Raw genomic sequence first — 27,128 nt, 5'->3', positions numbered from 1 at the left:
TAAAAAAAGCATAAAGTATAGAAGAGACTCATACTTAAAAACCAAGTATAATTTTATCCCCCCCCCCACCTCCTGGAAGTGATTGTGATGGTAAGAGTATTCTTGAGGTTGCTGTCACAGAAGGTGCCATTAAACTGGGAAAGCTTGTTTAAGAGATGGGGGAACATTGTTTCCAGCAGAGGTAAAAACTTGAACAGAATTACAGAGCTTGACAGTTTGGGCAATGGCTTGTAGTCCAGGTTAACAACGATGTAGATATTAGAAGTAGAGGGACAGGGTGACTCGGTTGGGTGTGTTAACTCTTGATTTTGGCTCAGGTCATGATCTCAGGGTCCTGGAATTGGTCCATGTTGGGTTCTACGCTGGGTGTGGAGCCTGCTTAGGATTCTCTGTCTCCCTTACCCTCTGCTACCCCCCCCCCACCCACTTGCTCATATGTGTGCATGCTCTTTCTCTTAAAAAAAAAAAAAAAAAAAGCAGAGGGAGCAGCTAGGTGGTTGGTGGGATCAGATTTGGGAGTAATAGCAATTGGAGGTACAGGTTGTCTAGCTCTTGCCTGGACAGAAGCAATGAGATTTGGAGCTTTAATATGTTAAATTTAATAATAACTGATGTAGCACTACAGTTTATTTTGAAGGTGAGAGTATGGTTCATTATAGATTATTATAAAAAATTTGATTTTTAGAATATTCTGCTTAGAAATTGAGAACTGTGTACCTGTGTACAAAACACAAGTTGTCAGTAACAGTTCCTTATAGAACTGAGAATGAAATTTTTGATGTAAGAAAATATACCAGGATGTATCACATTTATGTTTATTTATTTTTAAGATTTATTTGGAGAGAGAGAGAGAGTGCTCATGAGCGCAGAGTGCACAAGCAGGGGAAGTAGCAGCAGCTGAGGAGAGGGAGGCTCCCTGCTGAGCAAGGAGCCCATGCTGGACTTGATCCCAAGACCCTGGGATCATGACTCTAGCCCAAGGCAGATGCTTAACCGACTGAGCCACCCGGGCGCTCCTCAAATTTGTGTTTAATTATTATTTACTGTGGGTCAAGTTGCTAAACTTTAATTCCTTCTGTGACTCACAAAGTTGTTATTAAAATACATTTTGAGTTTTGTTTAGATCAAGAACCCATGAAAAACAGTTTCACTTTGAATTACTGGATTTTAGAAGTTGGTAGTGAAACTGGAGCTTTTTTTCTTTTCTACATTTCAGTTTAATTAGATTAAAAGCTGAAATTGGCTTTTTAAAAGCAAGCTCTTTTTAACCTTGCAAAAACTTATTTTTATGTCTTAAAGTTCAGGCTTTTAATACTTAATTCATTAATACGAAAAGAATATTTGGCAATTTGTGTTTTTCCCTTCCCTCTACCCCCCTCTAGAAGGTGTTGATTTGAAATAAAAAAAATTACAGTATCACAATTAATTAAAATTGCTGAATCAGATTCAAAAGACTGTTATTTCCGTGGAGAAATTACCATTTTTATTTGATGTGGCAGATTTACTTGGGAGTTGGTAGAATTATCCAGTCATGCAATTCTAAATTATTGGATAACATCATAATTGGTCCTGGCCAGTGTGGGTGAGGAAGGTGAGGGGTAGGGGGGACTTTTACCATCTTTGCTTTTTACCTAAATGCCTTACACTACTCCAAGCAAACTGGATTTTTCATTATGCACTGATCCATTGGTTAGTATTTACAAATGTTCCTTTTTTTAATATGAATTATTGGCATCAGTTTTATGTTCATTTTGGGGATCTTTGTTCATTGTTTCATTTCATTGTTACCTTTAAAAGATAGTGAAAGCTACAAGCATACATATTGTATTTGAATACAAACATATTTTTGGCAATGCAAATCACTGACCCTCTGACAATTTTCTTTTCTAAATGTGAACATAATACAGTGAATACTTTAAATTATTTTAGCAAAGTGTACGTTCAGTAGGCTGTGTGTACCAGGTAAATATAAAGCATATCATGTGATATAGAGGGGTAGGAAGATGGGGATCTAGGAAGCCAATTTGTGAATCTAGGAGTATATATAGAATGTTACTGAGCATTTCAGTAATACTTCCTGAAAAAACAGATTAGTGACATTAGAAATTCCCGTTGGCTAACATTATGTTTATTAGGCAAATACCACAAATGACTTTTAAAAATTTATTTTCCTCTTTAGCAAATATTGTGGACCTATAGTGTTGAGAGTGGAATTATAGTGTGTTGAGAGTTGGAATAAAGACAAAATATAATTTAATTCTGTTTTAAAGTTAAGAACACTTGCTAACTCATCTCATATTTTTTGTTTTAGGAATTGCATTTTGTGAAAAAGGAACAAAGAAGAATTTTCTGCAAGGATCATATTAAGTGCACTTTTTGCTGATACATCATTTCTAGTAAGACATTTTTCATTTTTCTATGTTATAAAGTAAATAAACACAATGGAAATTTTTTCCTTTTTTAAAAATCAGACTCTCTTTGTTAGCTTGAATAGTAGTCTTTTTGAGTTTATTTTGGGGTTTAATGTAGATAATTGAGAAAATTTGAAAGTCCACATGAAGTGCATTCTATTATACTGACAGTTTCTCATATATTTTGTCTGATATGCTAAGTTAATTCTTACTTTTTCATCATTCTCACTTCATCTTCTATATCATTTACCCTTATTTAAAAAAAGGGGGGCGCCTGGGTGGCTCAGTTGGTTAAGCGTCTGCCTTCAGCTCAGGTCATGATCCTAGGGTCTTGGGATCAAGCCCTGCATCAGGCTCCCTGCTCAGTGGGAAGCCTGCCTCTCCCTCTCCCACTGCTTGTGTTCCTTCTCTCCCTGTGTCTCTCTTTGTTAAATAAATAAAATCTTAAAAAAAAAATATCTAAAGTAAGTAGTCCATGTTTACTGTGACAATAGATAGGAGAAAGTGCAGATTTGAGGACATGAGTTAGATATAAGCTGAGAAAGACTTTCAAATGAAAGATGAAGTGGACAAATAATTCTTGAAATACCTTAGGAAGGGTCAAAGAAAAAAATTAAGCAGAGTTAGGAGATTTTTTTAAAAATGTAGACTTACGTTTGTAACTTGAATTTGCCACCTTAAATCATAGGTGCATATTTGCAAAGCCCCTGAGTAGGCTATTTGACTTAAAAACTTAAAATGGTCTAGGTTAATGGTTCCAATTTGTAAGATGTCCTCTTCAAAAGTTGATGTGTTTTAGGTTAACATTAAACGTTTTAAATATTAGACATTGATTGTGCCTGATGATTGTATCAGTAGAAAACGGGAGTGGTACTTGACATTTATTTTTTACTTGTTTTAAGAATAGTTTCTATTTAACATAAAGTGTACATTTTTTTGAGTATTAAGTAGTATTAAAAAATGAACTTACAAAATGGGTTCTTTGTTAAAGTACTTTGTTCTGATACCAGTTTATTTTTGAAAATTTTTTTTTTTAAATTTTATTTTATTTTTTTGAGAGGGAGGGGGAGAGAGGAGTAGGCAGAGAGAGAGAGGACGGGAGGAAAGGATTGGGGAGGGGGAGAGGGAGAGAGAGGGAGAATCTTTTTTTTTAAATTGTTAGGTTAATCACCATACATTACATCATTAGTTTTTGATGTATGTTTTGTTCCATGATTCACTGTTTGTGCATAACATCCCATGCTCCACGCGAACGTGCCCTCCCTAATACCCATCACCAGGCTAACCCATCCCCCCATCCCTTCCCCTCAAGAACCCTCAGTTTGTTCCTCAGAGTCCATAGTCTCTCATGGTTCGTCTCCCCCTCCAATTTACCCCCCTACATTCTTGCCCTCCTGCTATCTTCTTTTTTTTTTCTTAAGATATATTGTATTATTTGTTTGAGAGGTACAGATCTGTGATTCAACAGTCTTGCAAAATTCACAGCACTCACCATAGCCCATACCCTCCCCAATGTCTATCACCCACCACCACCCCATCCATCCCACCCCACCCCCACTCCAGCACCCCTCAGATTGTTTCCTAAGATTAAGAATTCCTCATATCAGTGAGGTCATATGATACATGTCTTTCTCTGATTGACTTATTTCGCTCAGCATAACACCCTCCAGTTCCATCCATGTCGTTGCAAATGGCAAGATCTCATTCCTTTCCATTGTGATAATACCGCATCTTCTTTATCCATCATCTGTCGATGGACATCTTGGCTCTTTCCAAGTTGGCTATTGTGGACATTGCTGCTGTAAACATCAGGTGCACATACCCCTTCGGATCCCTACATTTGTATGTGGGGGTGAATACCCAGTAGTGCAATTGCTGGATTGTATGGTATCACTATTCTCAGCTGTTTGAGGAACCTCCATACTGTTTTCCAGAGTGGTTGCACCAGCTTGCATTCCCACCAACAGCGTAGGAGGGTTCGCCTTTCTCCACATCCCTGCCAACATCTGTCGTTTCCTGACTTTTTATTTTAGCCATTCTGACAGGTGAGAGGTGGTATCACATTGAGTTAGATTTGGAATTTCCCTGATGCCGAGCGATGTTGAGCACTTTTCATGTGTCTGTTGGCCATTTGGATGTCTTCCTTGGAAAAATGTCTGTTCATGTCTTCTGCCCATTTCTTGATTGGATTATTTGTTCTTTGGGTGTTGAGTTGGATAAGTTCTTTATAGATTTTGGATACTAGCCCTTTATCTGATATGTCATTTGCAAATATTTTCCCATTTTGTCGGTTGTCTTTTGGTTTTATTGACTTTTCTTTTGCTGTGCAAAAGCTTTTATCTTGATGAAATCCCAAGAGTTCATTTTTGCCCTTTGCTTCCCTTGCCTTTGGCGATGTTTCTAGGAAGAAATTGCTGCAGCAGAGGTCGAAGAGGTCGCTGCCTGTGTTCTCCTTTAGGATTTTGATGGACTCCTGTCTCACATTTAGTCTTTCAACCATTTGGAGTCTGTTTTTGTGTGTGGTGTAAGGAAATGGTCCAGTTTCATTCTTCTGCATGTGGCTGTCCAATTTTCCCCAACACCATTTGTTGAAGAGACTGTCTTTTTTCCACTGGACATTCTTTCCTGCTTTGTCAAAGATGAGTTGACCATAGACTTAGAGGTCCATTTCTGGGCTCTCTATTCTGTTCCATTGAAGTATGTGTCTGTTTTTTTCTGCCAGTAGCCTTGTAATAGAGCTGGAAGTCCGGAATTGTGATGCCGCCAGCTTTGCTTTTCTTTTTCAACATTCCTCTGAATCAGGTCTTTCCTGGTTCCATACAAATTTTAGGATGATTTGTTCCATTTCTTTGAAAAAAGTGGATGGTATTTTGATGGGATTGCGCTGAATGTGTAGATTGCTCTAGGTAGCATTGACATCTTCACAATATTTGTTCTTCCAATCCCTGAGCATGGAACGTTTTTCCATTTCTTTGTGTCTTCCTCAGTTTCTTTCATGAGTATTTTATAGTTTTCTGAGTACAGATCTTTTGCCTCTTTGGTTAGATTTATTCCTGGGTATCTTATGGTTTTGGGTGCAATTGTGAATGGGATTGACTCCTTAATTTCTGTCTCTTCTGTCTTGTGGTTGGTGTATAGGAATGCCACTGATTTCTGGGCATTGATTTTATATCCTGTCACTTTACTGAATTCCTGTATGAGTTCTAGCAGTTTTGGGGTGGAGTCTTTTGGGTTTTCCACACAAAGTATCATATCATCTGCAAACAGTGAGAGTTTGACTTCCTCTTTGCCGATTCGGATGCCTTTGATTTCTTTTTGTTGTCTGATTGCTGTGGCGAGGACTTCTAATACTATGTTGAATAGCAGTGGTGAGAGTGGACATCCCTGCCACGTTCCTGACCTCTCAGTTTTTCCCCATTGAGAATGATGTTCGCTGTAGGTTTTTCGAAGACGGCTTTTATGATATTGAGGTATGTATCCTCTATCCCTATACTTTGAAGAGTTTTGATCAAGAAAGGATGCTGTACTTTGTCAAATGCTTTTTCTGCATCTGTTGAGAGGATCATATGATTCTTTCTTTTGTTAATGTATTGTATCACGTTGATTGATTTGCGGATGTTGAACCAACCTTGCAGCCCAGGGATAAATCCCACTTGGTCGTGGTAGATAATCGTTTTAATGTACTGTTGGATCCTTCTGGCTGGTATTTTGGTGAGAATTTTTGCATCCATGTTCATCAAGAATATTGGTCTGTAATTCTCCTTTTTGATGGGGTCTTTGGTTTGGGGATCAGGGTAATGGTGGCCTCATAAAACGAGTTTGGAAGTTTTCCTTCCATTTCTATTTCTATTTCTATTCCATTTCTATTTCCTTCAATTTTCTATTTCTGCTTCAATTTCCTTAGTGGTTATAGGTCTGTTCAGATTTTCTGTTTCTTCCTGGTTCAGTTTTGGTAGCTGATACATCTCTAGGAATGCATCCATTTTTTTCCAGGGTATCTAATTTGCTGGCATAGAGTTGCTTATAATATGTTCTTATAATTATTTGTACCTCTTTGGTGTTGGTTGTGATCTCTCCTCTTTCATTCATGATTTTCTTGATTTGGGTCATTTCTCTTTTCTTTTTGATAAGTCTGGCCAGGGGTTTATCCATCTTGTTAATTCTTTCAAAGAACCACCTCCTAGTTTCGTTGATCTGTTCTACTGTTCTTTTGGTCTCTATTTCATTGATTTCTGCTCTGATCTTTATTATTTCCCTTCTCCTGCTGGGTTTCTGCTTTATTTGCTGTTCTTTCTCCAGCTCCTTTAGGTGTAGGGTTAGGTTGTGTATTGGAGACCTTTCTTGTTTCTTGAGAAAGACTTGTATTGCTATATACTTTCCTCTTAGGACTGCCTTTGCTGCATCCCAAAGATTTTGAACAGTTGTGTTTTCATTTTCATTGGTTTCCATGAATCTTTTTAATTCTTCTTTAATTTCCTGGTTGACCCATTCATTCTTTAGTAGGATGCTCTTTAGCCTCCATGTATGTGAATTCTTTCTGACTTTCCTCTTGTGATTGAGTTCTAGTTTCAAAGCATTATGATCTGAAAATATGTAGGGAAGAATGCCAATCTTTTGGTACCAGTTGAGACCTGAGAACCTAACCTAGGATGTGTTCAATTCTGGAGAATGTTCTATGGGCACTAGAGAAGAATGTGTATTCCGTTGCTTTGGGATGAAATGTTCTGAATATGTCTGTGAAGTCCATTTGGTCAAGTGTGATTAAAGTCTTTATTTCCTTGTTGATCTTTTGCTTAGATGATCTGTCCATTTCAGTGAGGGGGATGTTAAAGTCCCCCACTATTGTATTGTTGTCAATGTGTTTCTTTGCTTTTGTTATTAATACCTTATATAATTGGCTGCTCCCATGTTAGGGGCATAGATATTTACAGTTGTTAGGTCTTCTTGTTGGATAGACCCTTTAAGTAGGATACAGTGTCCTTCCTCATCTCTTATTACAGTGTTTGGTTTAAAATCTAATTTGTCTGATATAAGGATTGCCACCCCAGCTTTCTTTTGGTGTCCATTAGCATGGTAAATGGTTTTCCACCCCCTCACTTTCAATGTGGGGGGTGTCTTTGGGTCTAAAATAAGTCTCTTGCAGACAGCATATCGATGGGTCTTGTTTTTTTAATCCAATGTGATAGCCTGTGTCTTTTGATTGGAGCATTTAGCCCATTTACATTCAGGGTAACTATTGAAAGATATGAATTTAGTGCCATTGTATTGCCTGTAAGGTGACTGTTACTATATATTGTCTGTGTTCCTTTCTGGTGTATGCTGCTTTTAGGCTCTCTCTTTGCTTAGAAGACCCCTTTCAAGATTTCTTGTAGGGCAGATTTCATGTTTGCAAATTCCTTTAGTTTTTGTTTGTCCTGGAAGCTTTTTATCTCTCCTATTTTCAATGACAGCCTAGCTGGATATAGTATTCTTGGCTGCATATTTTTCTCGTTTAGTGCTCTGAAGATATCATGCCAGTCCTTTTTGGTCTGTCAGGTCTCTGTGGATAGGTCTGTTGCCACTCGAATGTTTCTACCATTGTAGGTTACATATCTCTTCTCCCGAGCTGCTTTCTGGATTTTCTCTTTATCTGTGAGAGTCATAAGTTTTACTATTAGATGTCGGGGTGTTGACCTATTTTTAATGATTTTGAGAGGGGTTCTCTGTGCCTCCTGGATTTTGATGCCTGTTTCCTTCCCCACATTACGGAAGTTCTCTGTTATAATTTGCTCCAATACACATTCTGCCCCCTCTCTCGCTTTCTTCTTCTTCTGGGATCCCAATTATTCTAATGTTGTTTTGTCTTACAGTATCGCTCATCTCTCGAATTCTGCCCTGGTGATTCAGTAGTTGTTTATCTCTCTTTTTCTCAGCTTCTTTATTGTCCATCATTTGGGCTTCTATATCTCTGATTCTGTCTTCTGCCCCTCATTTATCCTAGCAGTTAGTGCCCCCATTGTTGATTGCACCTCATTAATAGCCTTTTTGATTTTGACTTGGTTAGATTTTAGTTCTTTTATTTCTCCAGAAAGGGTTTCTCTAATAACTTCCATGCTTCTTTCAAGCCCAGCTAGTATCTTTAAAGTCATGATTCTGAACTCTAAGTCTGACATCGTACTAATGTCCGTATTGAGTAGGTCCCTGGCAGACGGTACGACCTCTTGTTCTTTTTATTGAGGTGATTTTTTCTGTTTTGTCATTTTGTCCAGAGGATAATAGATGAATGAGGGAACAAAATGCTAACAGGTAACAACATCCCCTGAAAATATACTCTAAACAAATCAGAAAATACCTGAAACCAGGGGAAAAGAAAGGGAAAGAAAGAAGAAAGAAAAAAAAAGATTAAAAACAGAACAAAACAAAAAAAAAAACCAGAATATGATCAGATATGATCAGGCTGGTGCATAGATCAGTGCCACACACTAGATTTTGGGTGTATTTTGGTCTGTTAGAAGAAAGTTCCTCCCAAAATTTTAAGGAAAGAAAGACATATATGTACAAAATAAGAGTTGATATGATGAAGGGATGGAATATGTCTGTAATGAAAATTATAAAAAAAATTTATAAAAGGAATTGATAAGTTGTTTGAAAAAAGAAAGAAGAGGATAAAAAAAAGGGGAGAGAATGTGATCAGGCAGGATAGTAGAACAAAGCCATACACTTGAGATTTAGGGTATATTTTGATCTGTTCGAACAAACTGTATCTCAAAATTTTAAAGAGAGAACAACGTATATATATATATGTGTATGCCAAAAATAGTGGTAACTACTATGAAGGGATAGAAGATGACTTTAAAAATGAAAAATAAAAATATTTTTTTAAAAAAGGGATTGATAAGATGGTTGAAAAAGGGAAAAAGAAAAGTTAAAGTTAAAAAAATTAACTTTAAAAGACTAAAGAATCATGGTAAAAAAGCCATTAATTCTATATGCAGTATTCCCCTAGCGCTGTAGTTTTGCCATTCTCCTTGATCGGTAAACTTGGTCTTGGCTGGCTGTTCTTGCTGATCTTTTGGGGGAGGGGCCTGTTGCCCTGGTTCCTACATGTCTTTGCGGGAGGCGGAATTGCCCCGCCCTTGTCTGTCCCAGCTAAGTAATCTCGGTTTTGCTCTCCAGCCTTTGTTCCCTTGCAAGCTTTCGGTACAGCTTTGGAGGAGGAGAGTGAAAATGGCGGCCTCCCAGTCTCCGCCCGGAGGAGCCAAGAACTCGGGGCCCCGCTCCTCAGTGCGCCCCCAGAGAAAAGCAGCCAATCATTCCCGTCTCCGGTCTCTGGCCGCACTCCGTGCTCACCCGGCCTGCAACCGAGTGTTTCTATCTCTGGCACATGACCCCGTGTGGAGTCTCCAAACCCAGCAGATCCCTGCGGTGCGCTCCTGCGCCGCTCCTCCTGGGGGAGGAAGGTGAGTCTCCCCGGCTCTGCCGCTTGTTGGGTCCCTGCTGGAGGAGCAGTGGCCTGATTGTGCCACAGATCACAGTTTATGGCAACCCCAAGCTGAGAGCCTGTGCCTTCACTCTGTCTCTGCAGCCGGCTTCCCTGCTCTGATACCTGGGAGCTCTGCTACACTCAGGCACCCCCGGTCTTTCTGTGACCCTGAGGGTCCTGAGACCATGCTGTCCCATGAGGGTTCCACACAGCCCCCCCCCCCCCCCCCCCCCAGCCACTGGAGTGACGTCCGTCAGCGGAACTGACTTCTAAAAATTCCGATTTTGTGCTCCGCGGCTCTATCACTTGCCAGAAGTGGCCGACGGAGGCCCCCTCCCCCGCCGTCTATCCTCCCGAATATCGCCTTGGATTCACTTCTCTGCACCTCCTACCTTCCAGAAAGTGGTCGCTTTTCTGTTCAAAGAGTTGTTGCTATTCTTTTCTTCGATTTCCTGTTGAGTTCATAGGTGTTCAGAATGGTTTGATCCCTATCCAGCTGAATTCCTGAGACCAGAGAAATCCAGGTCTCCTACTCCTCTGCCATCTTGCTCCCTCCCAGAGATGTATTTGTTTGACAGAGAGAGAGAGAGCACAAGCAGGGGGAGTGGCAGGCAGAGGCAGAGGGAGAAGCAGGCTTCCGGCCGAGCAGGGAGCCTGATGTGGGACTTGATCCCAGGACCCTGGGACCATGACCATGACCGAAGGCAGACGCTTAACCATCTGAGCCACCCAGGTGCCCCTCTAGTAACATTTTAAAAAAAGATTTATTTATTTTCGAGAGAGAGCGAGACAGAGGCACGAGTGGGAGGTGCAGAGGGAGGGGGGAGAGACCGTACTAAGACGTGGGGCTCCATATCATGACCCTAAGATCATGACCTGAGCCGAAACCAAGAATCAGATGCTTAACTAACTGCACCACCCAGGCCTCCCATTCTAGTGACAGTTTTTAGAGTTCTTCATATGTTCTGTGTAGACCATCATCTTGTCTGTGAATAAAGACTCCCTTAAATTTTTTGTCCTTTAATTTTTTTGCTTGCTTTATTGCACTGTCTAGTAGTCCTAGTGCAATGTTGAATAGAAGTGGTGAGCTAACATTTTTGCCTTACTCCTGATTTTATGTCAAAAACATTCACTTTTTCACTACTAAGTATTATGTTAACTATAGATTTTTAACAGATACCCTTTCTGAGATTAAGTTCAATTCATAGTTTGCTGAGAATTTTTTTCTAATCATGAATGGGTATTGAATTTTTATCAGTTTTTCTGCATCTCTTGAGATGATCACGTTTTTTTTTTTCTTTCTCTCTTATCTATTAATGTAGTTAGTTATGTTGATTTTTTTTTGAATACTAAACTAAGGAATCTTGCATTTCTGAGATAATCTCTGCTTAGTCATGACTTGTTATACTTTATATATTGCTGGATTAATTTGCTAAAATTTAGTTAACTTTTTTTTTCATCCGTGCTCATAGTAGGTATTGGTTTGTAGTTTTTTTACAATGTTTTGTCTGGCTTTTGTATCTGGATGAGAGTGAGTTGGAAAGGTTTCCTCTTCTGGAAAAGTTTCCATGCATGTGGTATTGCTTCTTTAATTGTTTGGTAGAATTCACTAATGAAGACCTCTGGGTTTGGAGTTCCTTTGTGGGAAGGTTTTATTTTTTCTTTTTTTAAGATTTTATTTATTTGACAGAGAGGGAGAAAGAACGAGCAGGGGGAGTGGCAGGCAGAGAGGGAAGCAGGCTTCCGGCTGAGCAAGGAGCCTGATGCAGGACTCAATCCCAGGACCCTGGGATCATGACTGAGCTGAAGGCAGACACTTAACCGACTGAGCCATCCAGGCGTCCCTGTGGGAAGGTTTTAAACTATGAACTCAATTTCTTTGATTTGGGCTATTCAGATTTATAGTAATTCTTCTTAAATAAGCTTCAGTTGTTTGTGTCTTTCAAATAAATTTGTCCATTTCAGGTAAATTGTCTTATTTATTGGCATAAAGGTGCATATTATAATCTCTACTGTTTTTAATGTTTGAAGGATTTATAGTGATGTCCCCTCCTTTGTTCTGGTATTAGAGATTTTCCTTCTTTTTCTAAAGGAGCAATTATTAGTTAAAATTTTCGTTTTTCTGCATTTTATAAAGTTTTGTGTTCATTTACATAGAGTTTAAAGAATTCTTAAATTCCTTTGTGATTTTTTTGATCTATTTAATTGTCAAATATTTGGCTAATTTTTTAGTTATGCTTCTCTATTTTTTTTTTAAGATTTTATTTATTTGACAGAGAGAGAGAGAGAGAGAACTCACACAAGCAGGGGGAGAGGGTGAATTAGGCTCCCCACTGAGCAGAGAGCCCGACGGAGGTGGGCCTTGATCCCAGGACCCTGGGTTCATGATCTGAGCCAAAGGCAGATGCTTGACCCACTGAACCATCCAGGCGTCCTGTTTCTCTTTGTTTTTAATTTAATTATGTTGTGGTCCAAGAACATATTTTTTATATTTATTATAAAGTGAAGAATGTTATCTGTGTTAGTGAATGTTTTGTGTGCGCTAAAGAAGAACGTGTATTGTGCTGTTGTAGAGTAGAACTTTCTAAAAATGTTAACTAGGTCAAATTGGTTCATAGTGTCTTTCAAAATTTATCCCTCTGATTTTCTGTTTGTTTCAGTAATTGCTGAGAGAGGAGTGTGGAATCTTCAGCTTTAATTGTGGACTTTCTCCTTTCACTTCTTGGTTCATGTATTTTGGAAGCTCTAATATTAGTTGCATGCATATTTAATCTTCTTCTATATTCTTGATGAATTGGGTTCTGTATCTTGAGATGTCCCTCTTTATCTTTGGTAATATGTTGTGACATCCTTTCTGCAATAGCTTACATAGTTTCTGATACAAAGTCTGCTGTTTTTCTTATTCCACACCACCCCACCCTCAACCCTGATGTAATTTTTCTATTTTCTTTGACTGGTCTAAGACTTTTTCAAAGATTGTGTTTTAGTCATTTGATTATGATGTGCCTTAGTATGGTTTTCTTTGACAAAATCCTTCTTAGGTTTCCTTGAGGGTTTTTTTTTTTCCTTAACCAGATTTGGAAAAATACTGGCATTGTTTCTTCAAATATCTGACCCCAGGGTTGGGCTTTTGTTTGTTTTTTTGTTTGTTTTTTGAGGTGGAGGAGAGAATTTTATACATTTGATATTGTCTCTTTCAGCATTTGTACTTTGTTTTTTTTCTCTTTTTTCTTTTTGGATGGTTAATGTTGTCATATTTCTAGGTTCACTGATCTTTTCTTCTGCAACATATTATCTTTTCTTACTCTCATCCAGTGTGTTTTTTATTTCTGATAATTATTTTTTATCTCTAGAAATTTTATTTCTTCCATTTCTCTTATCATCATGTTACTGTTTTCCTTTACCTGTTTTAACATTTAGAGCTTACTTATAATCATTGTTTTAATGCCCTCATCCGTTAATTCCATTAACTGTATCATTCCTGAATTTCTTTATATTGATAGACTTTTCTTCTTAGTATGGGGCACATTTCCTGTTTCTTTTCATTCCTTATAATTTTTGTTTGGATGCTGGACATTGTGGTGTGAGATTGTTGAGTGAAGAAGTTTTTTGTATTATTTTACATAGTGGTGAGCTTTGTGTTTGTATTCATGTAAGTTACTTGGTATTGGCTGAATCCTTCTGAGGTGTTCTTGTTTTTAAAGGTTTGTCAGCATTGGTCTAGAACATTCTTTATGTAGGGTTAATTTAGTTGCCCATTAAGGTTTTATTTTTCTGAATGTTAGAATCTGTGTGCATTTGAGGCTTATTCTCTGTGTAATCCTAACCAATATTATAAAATATTCATTAGTTTTCATTTTGTGTTTTGAAGGAAATTTTTTGCCCAAGAATAGCTTAGGTAGTCTTGCAAAAGCAGAAGGATTTTCTTTACTCAAAACTTATAAATCTACAATAATTACTTTCATGAAATAATGCCAGAAGGATAGACAAAAGAAATAAAGAGCCTGGAAGAGGACCAGTGTGTATGTACATGGATACATGCGTTATGACAAAACTGGCACTGTAGAGTAGTAGGGAAAGAATTATTTAAAAGATGATACTAGAACAATTGGTGATCCATACAGAAAAATAATGACTCATCTTCCATACCACAGGCAAAAATCAAGTTAAGATTGATTTGTATATCTCAGTATGTAAGGCTAAAGTATGAAACTTCAGAGGCTAGTATATAAGGAGAATATGTTCATGATCTTCTGACAAGCAAAGATTTCTTTAAAATAAATAAAATCCACTAATATAAATAAAACAATTGATACATTTTATGGCCTTAAAATTAAGAAATTTTATTCTTGTCAAGTTACTAATAGGAGCGCAGTGAGGCAAGCCAGAGTGGAAGAACATATTTGCAATATGTGTAACAGACAAAATGCATGTATCAGAATATTCAAAGCACTTTTACAAATCAGTATGACAGAGACAATAGAAAAATGATGAGACATGAAAAGACACTTCATAAAAGAAATCCAGATATGCACGAAACATAAGAAAAATGTATTTAACCTCATTAGTAACGTGAGAAATATAAATTAAAACTGAAGAGGCTTCATCATAAACCACTGGAGTGGCTAAAATTAAAAAAGAGATGGACAGTACAAGTTTTGGAGAGGATGTTAAGTTATGAGAACTCATTAAACACTGCTGGTGGGAACGTATATTATTACAACCACTTTAGGAAACACTTTAATATTTGCATACCCTCTGACCCAGTAATTTCTTTCCATGGGTGTATCCCTGAGAGTAATGCATGAACATGTGCACTAAGAGATGTGTTAATAACATTGGTAGCAGCGGTATTTGTAATAGCTTCAAACTCATTACATTGTTCATCAACAGTTGACTGAATAAATAAAATTGTGATCTAGTCATACAACGCAGTACTTTTCAACCATAAAAGTGGATGAAGTACAGCTCCATGCTGCACAGGTGAAATTTGCAAACACGTTTCTCAAAAGAAGCCGGGAACAAAGAATTCATAATTTGTGATTCCATTTATGTAAAATAAGATCCAAACACGCAAAAATATAGCAGGTAAATGTATACATTTTATGTTTATGAACAATTATATGTTAGCACCCAAAATGCCAATTCCTAAATTCCATTGCATGCATGTCCACATTTCTGAATTCTCTTCCACATTCATTAAGAAATTTTCTGATTCTGAGTATAATGGTATATTCCAAATCATATTCATCTTTATAAATAAAGATACAACAGCATTTATGTACAGGTTTGATTCAGGGGATATAAGGTTAAAAGTTTTCAATACGTGTAGTATTTGAATCATAAAATAGAGAATTGATAATGGTTTCTAGTAATGATAATTCATGTTTATACAGGATATAATTATTGGCAAAGCAGTTTTTCCAGAAATCATTATGACGGCCTGAAAAGTTTTTGGAATATCTGCATTTTACAAATGAAGGGAATGTTAATATGGAGAGTAAGTTGGTGGTGACTGAAAGACTAGAACCTCATTTTCATTTCCACACCTTGCTTTAACTGTGTTTTTTATTTCTCTTCCATGTCCCATGTGAAGACAGGACATTGCTCTTATGTAGGTGTAATTAATCTGGGAATGAATGGTTATGTGTGGATGGGCTTTAATTTTAATAAGGGCAGTTTACAAAGTCTCTTTTCTAATAATGATTTTAATAATATTGTGCCTACCTGTAAGGAGCCAAGGATGCTCTCTGGTTTTATTCTCATAATTTTCTGTAGGAGTTTGAGCTATATTTTTGCTCCACTTTGTAGAATTGAGTGAGGTAGTGAGGAAGTGAGTCACTGAAAATCACGTGACGATTCATTGGTATATCTAGAAATAAAATAAATTTTATAGACTGGTCTTTCTGATAAAATTTTTTGAAGTTATAGTATCTTTTTAGTTAGTATTTGGAGTATTTGACATGATTAATAATTTGTATCATTTTAAAATAATAGTATTTCTTTAAGGAAGCATAGTTTCATAATTTAGAAAATCTTTTCCAGTTGCCATCAAACTTAATTTCTGTAGTGAATTTAAAATGCTTAAGTGACCAGTATTTGTAATCAATACACTGTTTTTAGCACTTTATTACATATTATGTAAAACAAGGTCTGCTATTTCTCTAATAGGAATAGAGCCTAATAGGAATAGGCTCTGAACATTTTATTCCTAAGCTTCTCAAATTTTTTAGCATTTTGCTTTAAAATGTCTCTCATCCAAAAGTATAGGGTCAAAGCATATAAACATATATAACCTGTTATTAATCAAAGAAATCCAAATTAAGATAAATGCCATATTTAAATCACTCTTTAGATTTTTACATGACTTCTCTCCTCCCCCAACCTATTTATGATTTATTCTATTGATGATTTTAGCTAAAACATTCTAAATAAACACATAGTAAGAAGTGATATTGTGGTATTACGATTTTAAGTAGGGGCACCAATATTCTGTATTTCAGTTGTCTTAACTTTCTAACAAGTAGTTAGTTATTTGGAGGTGTCATAGCCAGGTCACAGCTAGTTTTTACAAAGCTAGAAAAAGGCTCATCTCCTGGGCGCCTGGGTGGCTCAGTTGGTTAAGCGACTGCCTTCGGCTCAGGTCATGATCCTGGAGTCCTGGGATCTAGTCCCGCATCGGGCTCCCTGCTCAGCAGGGAGTCTGCTCCCTCTGACCCTCCCCCCTCTCATGCTCTCTCTCTCTATCTCAGTCTCTCTCTCAAATAAATAAATAAAATCTTTAAAAAAAAAAAAGGCTTGTCTCCCAGTTTTTGGTGGATGCTGCCCTCTGTGAGCATTCAGTGCTTAGAAAGTAGAGAACAAATTGGATTTCAGCCCCCATTTGCACTCTCTTGGCCACTCACTCATGTGCAAGGTACAACCTCTGCATTGTTCATAGTGGCCTTGAATCATAATGATTTCTTGCCTTTCTTTTGAAAGGTTTATAGCATTAGAATTTTGCAGGTCAGAATATGTCATAATACCCACAGAATTCTTGTAGCAATCCCTTTTCTAGTTGGTCAGGGATTATTTTCTCAATGTGGTCTGTACTTTTGTTGATCTTATTTCTTTAATGAGATGTTAGTATTTTTGAATTTTACCTAAAATTTATAACAATTTAAAATAAGTCAACTTTATAAAATTAGGTGTGAATGTTTGTAGGGTACATTCTGCCTTTATGAACATTACATACAATGATACAGCTGCATTTTCAAGCAGTGACCATGAATGTATAAGCTCTATATTTGAACTAAAGTTTGTTTTCCTTGTTGAATCATTTCTTTAAATAGTGACTAATGGCCGTTATTGTGTTCATACAACATATCATTGTATTTTTAAAATGTGTAATTAGATACAACATGTACAATTCTGGCTGAAATGGAATGCTTTAGTCATTTTCCATAAAACAGTAGTTTAATGATAGTCTTAAATTAATTTAGAATTTGAATTTTTGCCTGGATTTGATTGTTTGTAAGCAGTAATGAAAGCATCCTATTTTAGAGGGAACAAAGGAGAATGTTCTTATATTAAAAGTAACTGAAAGATAATTCCATAAGGTCAAAAATCTCTGATTGCATTAAAAAAACAGTAAGAGAGTTTCCCCCAAGGTTGTCTGGCAAACTTATTGTACAGTATGAGTGATTTTTTTTGTTTGTATATTTTGTAAGGGAATATATATAGGGCATTGTGTGTGTGTGTGTGTAATGTAGTTGCATTGGCCAATAATGGCATTAGGATTAAAATTATTTGACATTGTTTGATTCTGATTTTTCAAAAAGCTCTTTTAGCAAAGTGGGTAGCCAGTAGGGTTTCTTGATTGTTTAGATCAATTTTTTTTTCCTGTTTTAGTAGATAGTAATTAAAAGATCCATGGTATTTATACTTAAATACAGTTAACTTTTTTAATTATTTTTTTAAATATCATTGAAAGTTCTTGATATCAAGAATGATGTAGAATGTTAGCAGTGAAATCTGTAAATGAAATTAAACAGTTCTATTTATAATAGTATCAAAAGAATAAAATACTTAGGAGTAAATTTAACAAAAGAAGTGTAACTCCTGTGCACAAAACTACAAAACATCATTGAAAGAAATTAAAGAAGACCTAAATAAATGTGAAGACAGATTACTGTATTTATGGATTGGAAGACTTAATATTATTAAGATTGCAGTACTCCCCAAACAGATTCAATGACATAGAGTTACCATATGACCCATCAGTTCTGCTCCTAGCTATATATTCAAGAGAACTGAAAACATGTCCACATACACATACATACATGTTCATAGCAGCATTATTCATAATAGAGTGGAAACAACCCAAATTTCCATCAGCTGTTGAATGGATAAATGAAATGTGGTTTTTCATAAAATACAGTATTATTCAGCCAAAAAAGGAGCGAGGTACTGATAATACTTAACACAGATGAATTTTGAAAACATGCTGAGTAAAAGAAGACACAAAAGGCTTCATATTGTAGGATTCCATTTATTTGAAATATCTCAAATAGGCAAATCCATAGAGACAGAAAGTAATTGCCAGGAGTTGTGGAGAGGGAGGAGTGAGGAATGATTGGTTTTTGTTTTTTTTTTTTTGGTTTCAAATTCTTCTTCTTTTTTTTTTTTTTAATTTCCCCAGTAGATTTTCTTTGTGTGTGTGTTGTGGTTTTTTTTTTTTTTTATTAATGGACATTGAGTTTCTTTTGGGGATGACAGAAATATTCTAGAATTAGACAGTGGGGATGGTTGTACAACTTTGTGAATGTAGTAAGACAAACTCTGATTTGTATACTTTAAAAAGGTGAGTTTTATGACATGTGAATTATATTCAATTTAAAAAAAATCACATAGAAATGAAAAGAGTGGCCTACTTCTGATCTAATATATTATCAAACCAGGATGTTTTTGAGAGTGAGGGGTATCACTTAGTAATTACTCCTGCACAATACACATAAAGCTGGCTGTCCCAGTTAAACCAGTATGTATGTTCTCCCTGCTTTTTGGCGTGTGTAAACTATTTTTCCCCCTCATTGAACAAATAAGAATATAAAATTTTTCTAGTATCCTTCTTTATCAAATGTGGGAAGAAAGAAAAAGATTAAGAAAGCCATGTAATTCAAAGAAATGGGAGAGAAGGTATTTCTTAATGAAAATGAGTATTAATATATGTGTTAAGTGCAGTGTGTAAATCTAATATATTTAGGAGTTGACTCATTTATGTAATTTTGGCACTTCACTCTCACACATAGCCAATCATTGTTTGAATAAGGAGTTTTGTGTTGTAATATAATAAAACAGCTTCTCACATCCAAATGGCCAACAGACACATGAAAAAGTGCTCAACATCGCTCGACATCAGGGAAATCCAAATCACAACCTCAGTGAGATACCACCTCACACCAGTCAGAATGGCTAAAATTAACAAGTCAGGAAACGACAGATGTTGGCGGGGATGCGGAGAAAGGGGAACCCTCTTACACTGTTGGTGGGAATGCAAGCTGGTGCAGCCACTCTGGAAAACAGTATGGAAGTTCCTCAAGAAGTTGAAAATAGAGCTACCCTGCGACCCAGCAATTGCACTACTGGGTATTTACCCCAAAGATACAAATGTAGGGATCCGAAGGGGTACGTGCACCCCAATGTTTATAGCAGCAATGTCCACAATAGCCAAACTGTGGAAAGAGCCAAGATGTCCATCGACAGATGAATGGATAAAGAAGGGGTGGTATATATACACAATGGAATATTATGCAGCCATCAAAAGGAATGAGATCTTGCCATTTGCAACGACGTGGATGGAACTGGAGGGTATTATGCTGAGTGAAATAAGTCAATCAGAGAAAGACATGTATCATATGACCTCACTGATATGAGGAATTCTTAATCTCAGGAAACAAAGTGAGGGTTGCTGGAGTGGTGGGGGTGTGGGAGGGATGGGGTGGCTGGGTGATAGACATTGGGGAGGGTATATGCTATGGTGAGTGCTGTGAATTGTGCAAGACTGTTGAATCACAGATCTGTACCTCTGAAACAAATAATGCAATATATGTTAAGAAAAAAAAAGCAGGAGGGGAAGAATGAAGGGGGTAAATCGGAGGGGAAGATGAACCATGAGAGACGTTGGACTCTGAAAAACAAACAGGGTTCTAGAGGGGAGGGGTGTGGGGGCATGGGTTAGCCTGGTGATGGGTATTAAAGAGGGCACGTTCTGCGTGGAGCACTGGGTGTTATGCACAAGCCATGAATCATGGAACACTACATCAAAAACTAACGATGTATGGTGATTAACATAACAAAAAATTTAAAGAAAAAAATAAAACAGCTTCTCTGAACTAGAGATGTATATCATCATAATCTGTGGAGCTTTTAAAAATTATTCTTGCTTGGACATTAGTCTCAATTATGATTTTGATAGTTTTATTGTGGGGTTAGGGTAAGTTCATGCATGCAGAATATGTTTTAGCTCTTTCAGTTGTATTTAGTGTTCATTTAAATTGAGAACTGCTACATTAAATCAATGAGTTTTATTGATCCATTTATTGAAATATATAATAATTATTGTTCTGTGCATAAAGAGTAAGCAGCAGTAGCAGCTGAGAGAATCTCATTCTAACTACACTCATCTACCATCTCCTCTCCTCCTGGGCCAGCCCTGTGTGTTGGTAATCCAGAAATTGTGATTCTTTTAATTCTCTCAAGCATTGAGATGGGAGGAATCTTATTATTTATTTAGGTCACCTTGAAGCAGGAGGAGTAGTGGGAAGTAGACAGAAGCTGCAGTTCCTTTGCAAATGTTGAAAATCTGTCTTTGGTAGGCAGGGAAGGGTATCATCATTACTGTATAGAATAGGAGGGCTTGAGAGAGAGAGATTTTAGGGGGTCCCAACTCTCTAGGTTGGCTAAGAACTGCCCATGGCCTTTGTATTTTGACAGCCCATTGTAATGGCAAGTAAATTGCTCTCTGTTGTTGGAACTGGGGGAGGACACAGTGCAACCTGTGATTCTTTCACATCCCTAGTTTCTCTTGTGCAACCATCCACAGTTCAGCAGAAATTCACCTAATGCTGCTACTGAAAAGTAGCATAGACTCGACATTGGAGTTTCATGGCTCCTTGAAAGTTTTGTAATTCAGCTTATTTAATGAGGGATCATGACCATCCAAAGGTGTCCCTATGACATTTTTACTGAGAACCTTTTTTTTTTTTTTTTAAAGATTTTATTTACTTATTTGAGAGAAAGAATGAGAGAGAGAGCACATGAGAGGGGGGAGGGTCAGAGGGAGAAGCAGACTCCCTGCCGAGCAGGGAGCCTGATGCGGGACTTGATCCCGGGACTCCAGGATCATGACCTGAGCCGAAGGCAGTCGCTTAACCAACTGAGCCACCCAGGCACCCACTGAGAGCCTTTCTTTAGCCACTGCCTAAATAGTTACCATGGTGATGCCATATTGTTATACTATAGATGACATTTCCAGAATTTCAACTCTCTCCTGTGACGTCGGAAGAGTACTTGCCATTTTGGTACCCAGTTGCTTCATCTAGGAAGTGGAGCAAATGATAGCTGCCCCACAGGATTATGGTGGCTACTAAATGAATATAGCATACATTGATGTCTAACATAGCTATGGGTACATGTAGCTATTAGGCAAGTGGGTAAGTTACCTTTCCTTTTGCAATTCAATGAACAGCTGACTAACTTCAAACGATTGGCTCTTAGAGAGTTTTCATAATCTGGGGCCCGGATTTTTGCTATATGTTGATTTATTGCATTCATTCATTACCTGTGCATCTGTTTATTGAGCATCTGTTTTGGGCTAGGCACTTTGATAGCTGCTGGAGTTATTGGGACAAATACAACATACTTGATCTTCTCCCTCATTGAGCTTACAATTTGGAGAAAAAAAATGAAATATTGTAAAGTAATTAACTACAGTTGTAAATGTCATAAAAGAGAAGTATAATGTGCTCTGAAAGTATATTAGAAGGAGTCCTAACACAGTTCAGGTGTTAGGGAACATTTTGGACGAAATAATGCTAATACTGAGACATAATGGATCTGTGGAATTTGTAGTAAGGGGAAGTGCTTGGATGAGACCTAGCAAGAGATAGCAAGCTGGTAGGTAGTGTGTGTGAAGGCCCTGCAGCAGAAAGGATTTAGGAACTTTTTAAGTACAGAAAAGCCTATGCCTGGAAGCTTACTGGGTAACAGGAAGAGTGGCAAGGAATGAGCATGGTGAGTAGAGGCAGGGGCAAGGTTAGACAGGGTCTCTAGGCCATGTTAATAGGGTTTGGACTTTAAGAACAGTGGTAAGTGACATTTGCATTTTAAAATCCCTCTAGTGAAAATGGGGAAATTGGATTGGAGAGGAGTAAGAGTGCCTGCTGAGACCAGTTAGCAGGCTGTTGCAGAGCCTAGGCTAGAGATGGCAGTAGCTGTTTCTGGAAGTAGAATACTGTGCTATGACTGGAGATGTGAGTTGGAACAAGATCTTGTAATGGCTTTGATCTTGTAGGGCCCTGTAATCAGTGGAGATTTTGTAAATGGGAATGAGTTCAAGACTTTTACCTTGCCAGTACTTGTTAGTGCCTACCTAAAATTCGTGAAAGACAAGCTTAGTATTAACAGTCTAGCTCCTTCAGAATCTGGCTTTGGAATAAGTACTCTTTTTTTCTTTTTTCAGGAAGCCCTTTGCAGAAGGACTTAGTGTGAGAGGCACGTTCTAAAAACAAAAACAACCAAAAATCACCTATCAGCTACCTTTATTTTTGTGCTATCAGTTGATGTGGAATGTCTTTTTGCGTATTGAATGCCTATAAAGTAATGCTGTATTCAAGTTTCTTTTGGTCACTGGATACACTATGAGAGCTGTGGCCGTAAGGTTTATTACACTGAAGAAAATAAATTGTCTCACTATGCCAGTAGAACCGTTCTGAAACATAATTGAAGTTTGATTAATTTGGTTGGATGTGAGAGAACTTTGAAGCAGTCTTATAAGGTACTTTGAATTTTAGGAAGCAGTGAGTAGCTAAATCGTCAAGCTTACTGTTCCACTATCTCCTACTTCATCTTTGTTACAGTCATTTGTTAATTTGCCTTTTATTTTGCATATGATTATGATCTGTATATTACAAGAATGATTGCTCATTTTTAATGCTGACTTCTATGATCTAACACTGTTGTTGTTTAGCAGTTTTTAATTGAGGGCTCAGTTCACACATAATCATTTATAAAGTCTATGGTATCCAGGGTGCCTTTAGGATATCAGAAATAGCTTTCATTAGAACTGCATAGGGAAGCTTTCATTTTTAAGGTTATATATGTATTTTGTCTATTTTATTTACAAAGCATTTTTGTTTCCTATTTCTAGCCGCCTCTGTATCATCTGATATTTGACTTAGAAGATTTTGGTCTTACAAACATTTGTCTTTTTTAATGTCTAGAATAAAAATTATAAAATGAAGTGATAAATCAAGGAAAGAATATTTATGATCTGTTATGAAAATAACCTACCTGAAACATTAAAAAATGATCTATAATTTGTTCTTTGGGAACAGATTATAATTAACTCTTAAGCCGTGTGCACGTATGTATCAGGTAGGTTGCTTTCTTTGCAAGTATCACAGCGGCTAACCGAAACAGTAAGAGTTTTACCATCCTGTCTAACAAGAAATTCAAAGTTAGGTTGGTTCCATGGTTGCTTAACTTGGGTCGCTCTTCTGTCTTTTCTCTGTCATTTTTGTATTTTACTGTTTTATTCTAAATTTATTTATTTAGTTGTCCTTTCCAGTAGCATAGTCCCTTAGCAATATGTGATTGACCTACACTGTGGGTTGAAAAAGGCAATAATCAGTCATAGACTTCTCCTAGCTCATTTTGTTTCATCTTTCATTTTCATTGTTGAAACTGAAGGAATATGAGTTGTCTCCTAAGTATCTAACAATGTTTATTTTTAAGTTAAACATACACATCAAGGAAAATGAACATTAAGAAAAGCATAGATAGCTTTCATTAAGGCAGTAGCAGTCAGATGTGAGAGTCAGGGGTAAATGCGAGATGTATTTCAAATGAAGAAATGGTATGATCTGATACATGGATGACAAACTGGATATTTAATAAAGATAGGAGTTAAGAAAAAAAAGCATAGAGAGTAATGAGTGTTTCTCTCTGTAGTCAGAAGTAATAAATAATCCTATCAATAAATCCAGTCCCTTGATTGTGATGTCTGTGGTATAAAATGAAAACGTGTTAAAAAGAGTAAATACTCTTGATGAAAATCCAATATATTTAAATAATGAACTTTCAGGGGAAATTAAGAGATGATTCTTCGTTTCATAAAAGAGAACCACAGGTTCCTCCTGAATAGCTAGTTCTTCCTCTCATTATAAATGCACATTTCTTAGAGGTTTATAATATCTGATGAATTTCTCTAAATATCTTATTAAATTAGCAGAATTTGAAATTGATCTTTTGTGTGCTTCTCAAACCATTTTTGGCTCCTTTGCCTTTTAGATGTTCCATAGCTGGCAGCCAAGCCTGTGTTGCTGTCATTAATTTTATGACAAAATAGGTACTTGGAGTTGGAATCAGTTGAGTAATAAGTATAATTTTTGAAGCACTTGATATGTGCCAAGTGCTGAACAGTTACTTTATTTTGACCAATTCTCATAGAGCCCTATGTAAAGTGTATTATTTACATTTTATAGATTTGAAAACTAAGGGTAAGAGAATTTTACTTGATTGTAGCCCGCAGTCCTGTATCTAGTAAACGACTCTGATGTCTGAAAAGTGGAGAACATTTTGTGTTTGTGTGTCACCAAGAGGGCCTCTCTCATATCTTTTGTATTATTCCTCCAGTCTTTCTTGTGAGCATGTAGAACAGGTACATGGAAAAGAACACATTCCCCTCGGCGTTTTCCAGAGATTCTGAACTAACTCACTCACTCAGCCTTTACAAATACTTTAAAATATGAGCTAGTTTCTTAGCAGCTTTTGTGGTAATACCCTGTTTGTCCCATGTTCTGGCAGAGGTGAATCCGTTCATGGGGACTGTCGGCTGAGACTTTTGTCATCCTTTGGAATTCCATTCATGTGGTTGCCCTGCAACCTCAGGGTTTTGATACCCTTAAGAAAAGTTATGCGGGCGCCTGGGTGGTGGCTCAGCCGTTAAGCGTCTGCCTTCGGCTCAGGTCATGATCCCAGGGTCCTGGAATCGAGCCCCGTGTCGGGCTCCCTGCTCAGTGAGGAGCCTGCTTCTCCTTCTCCCTCTACTGCTCCCCCTGCTTGTGCTCTCTCTCTCTCTCTCTCTCTGACAAATTAAAAAAAAAAAATTAAAAAAAGAAAAGTTATGCTTGTGTAGGCTACATGAGTCTTTTTGTTAGGATAGGAGCAATATTATCTTTTTCTTAAGAGAGAAGTGCATGTGTGTGCACATGAGTGGGGGGGGGTTGCAGCAGAGGGAGAGGGAGAGAATCTTAAGCAGGCTCTGTGCTAAGCGTGCTAAGCGTGGAGCTGATGGCAGAGATCATGACCTGAGCCGAAATCAAGAGTCAAATGTTTAACTGACTGAGCCACCCAGGCGCCCCAGGAGCAATGTTATGTTGAGGCATTTTAAGATTCTTAGCTGAAGTTGTATGAAGTGAATTTTTTTTTAGTAGCTAGACTTTAAAATCCTCTCTTGTATAAAATTGAGAATTTCAAAAAAACGTATTGATTAGGTGACTTGCTCTCATTGGTAATTAATGTTAAGTGCACATTTTCTTAAGTACATAATACTGTTTTAGGTAGGGTTTGGGTTTAAACTTTAATTTTCTGGAGGTATGCAGTCAAATTAGTTGAAATTCAAAGAATCACATCTTTTAGTGATAGAAATATAATGGAAATATAACAAAATTTCTTGGAATGCATTTGTTCTTAATTATATAAAATAATATTTCTACCCTGTAAAGAATAAATTGTTGTCTTGACTTCATTTAGTAATGAAAGGCTGGACTCAGAGGAGTCTTCCTTCTGTTTATAATGGCCAAAGACTTGTTAATAAAACGATGCAGGGTAAAGTTTTTTGTTCTCTGATTGTTTTGCATTCTGTGTCTATAGAAAACAATGATTCATAACTTGGGATGCTATATAGAGCTAGAATATTCTTTATGGGAATGTATATGTGTCTACTATTGTCTCTGTGCTTTGGTATGTTTACTATATTGTTTTCCAACATATAACTAAATATCGTAACACTTGAAGTTTTATTCCTTAACCCTTGGCTGTTCTGAAAATACATTTCTCTCTAATGGTAGTCCATAAATTACCTTATCAGATATACAGAGCAGATTTCACTGAATTTGAAGAATTATTTTCTTTATGATCTGTGTTTTTCTGTCTGGAAATCTAATTGTCTTGAAAATACGCAAAGCTTTTACCTTTTGGGGATTGTCCTTCTGTCTGAGAATATTGTTGAAAATGAGATCCTTACTTACATAAATGTCATTTAAAATATTTTGCATTATGCCTTTATCGGTCCCACTTCTGTTCCTGACCAGCTTTGGGATTTTGGGTGTGCTTCCTGTTGTCTCTGGCTGCAGTTTACTTATGTGTAACCAAAAGAGATTGGGATCGATGTCTGTTTCTAACTATTGGACATAAAGCATTATAAAGTAAAATGAGGGTTTAGGAAAAAAATGTTTAATGCAGATGAATATTAACATAACTCTTACGGGTGATTTTTCTGTTAATGCAGTCAAAGATGGGAGAATTTCCCCCATATTCCTGGTTAGATGTTACTGGAAAGTAGTAATGCTTGTTTTCTTGGCTCTAAATGTTGACGATTGTCACTTTTTTTTTGTTGCACTTTATACCTGCAATATATATTTATAATTAATTTTTTTTAACCAACATAGACTTTTGGAATGGCAAAGAAATGGCAACTATGAAATTGTTATTGTATTCTTACTATGTGGAGAGAACAGATTCTTCCCTTGAGTTGCAAAACACTTAATACTGTGAGAACGCCATCAGAGAGGTACATTATAGAGCTATCACACTTGATTTGAGAGGATTTGGAAAAGTTGATGTAGGATTTTTTTAACCCTTTGCAGCATTTTGTTGTTTCCCTAAAAGTGTGAAAGAAATTTCGTGCAGAAGAAAATACTATCTTATTTGTCTGTTGAAGTCAAGTTGGTGAAGCATAATATTTTTTTTCCAAATAACTATATCTTTAATAA

General features: G+C 37.0%; 1 protein-coding gene across 9 annotated transcripts in view; it reads left to right on the top strand.

Moving 5' to 3' along the window:
• The window catches only part of MEF2A (myocyte enhancer factor 2A), a 172,383-nt gene that overhangs the window by 29,320 nt on the left and 115,935 nt on the right, over nt 1-27,128 (top strand). For 8 of the 9 annotated variants that reach the window (XM_027569123.2, XM_027569121.2, XM_027569119.2 and 5 more), the window contains exon 2: nt 2,312-2,396. The gene's annotated coding sequence lies outside the window, so the exon portion shown is untranslated. Of the gene's footprint in view, nt 1-2,311; nt 2,397-22,839; nt 22,910-27,128 lie in introns of those variants that run through there. The other variant, XM_027569117.2, reaches the window with a different exon arrangement.

The sequence above is a fragment of the Zalophus californianus genome, chromosome 6, assembly GCF_009762305.2.
Source record: "Zalophus californianus isolate mZalCal1 chromosome 6, mZalCal1.pri.v2, whole genome shotgun sequence".
Classification (NCBI taxonomy): domain Eukaryota; kingdom Metazoa; phylum Chordata; class Mammalia; order Carnivora; family Otariidae; genus Zalophus; species Zalophus californianus.
This window is presented reverse-complemented; position numbering and strand designations above follow the sequence as displayed.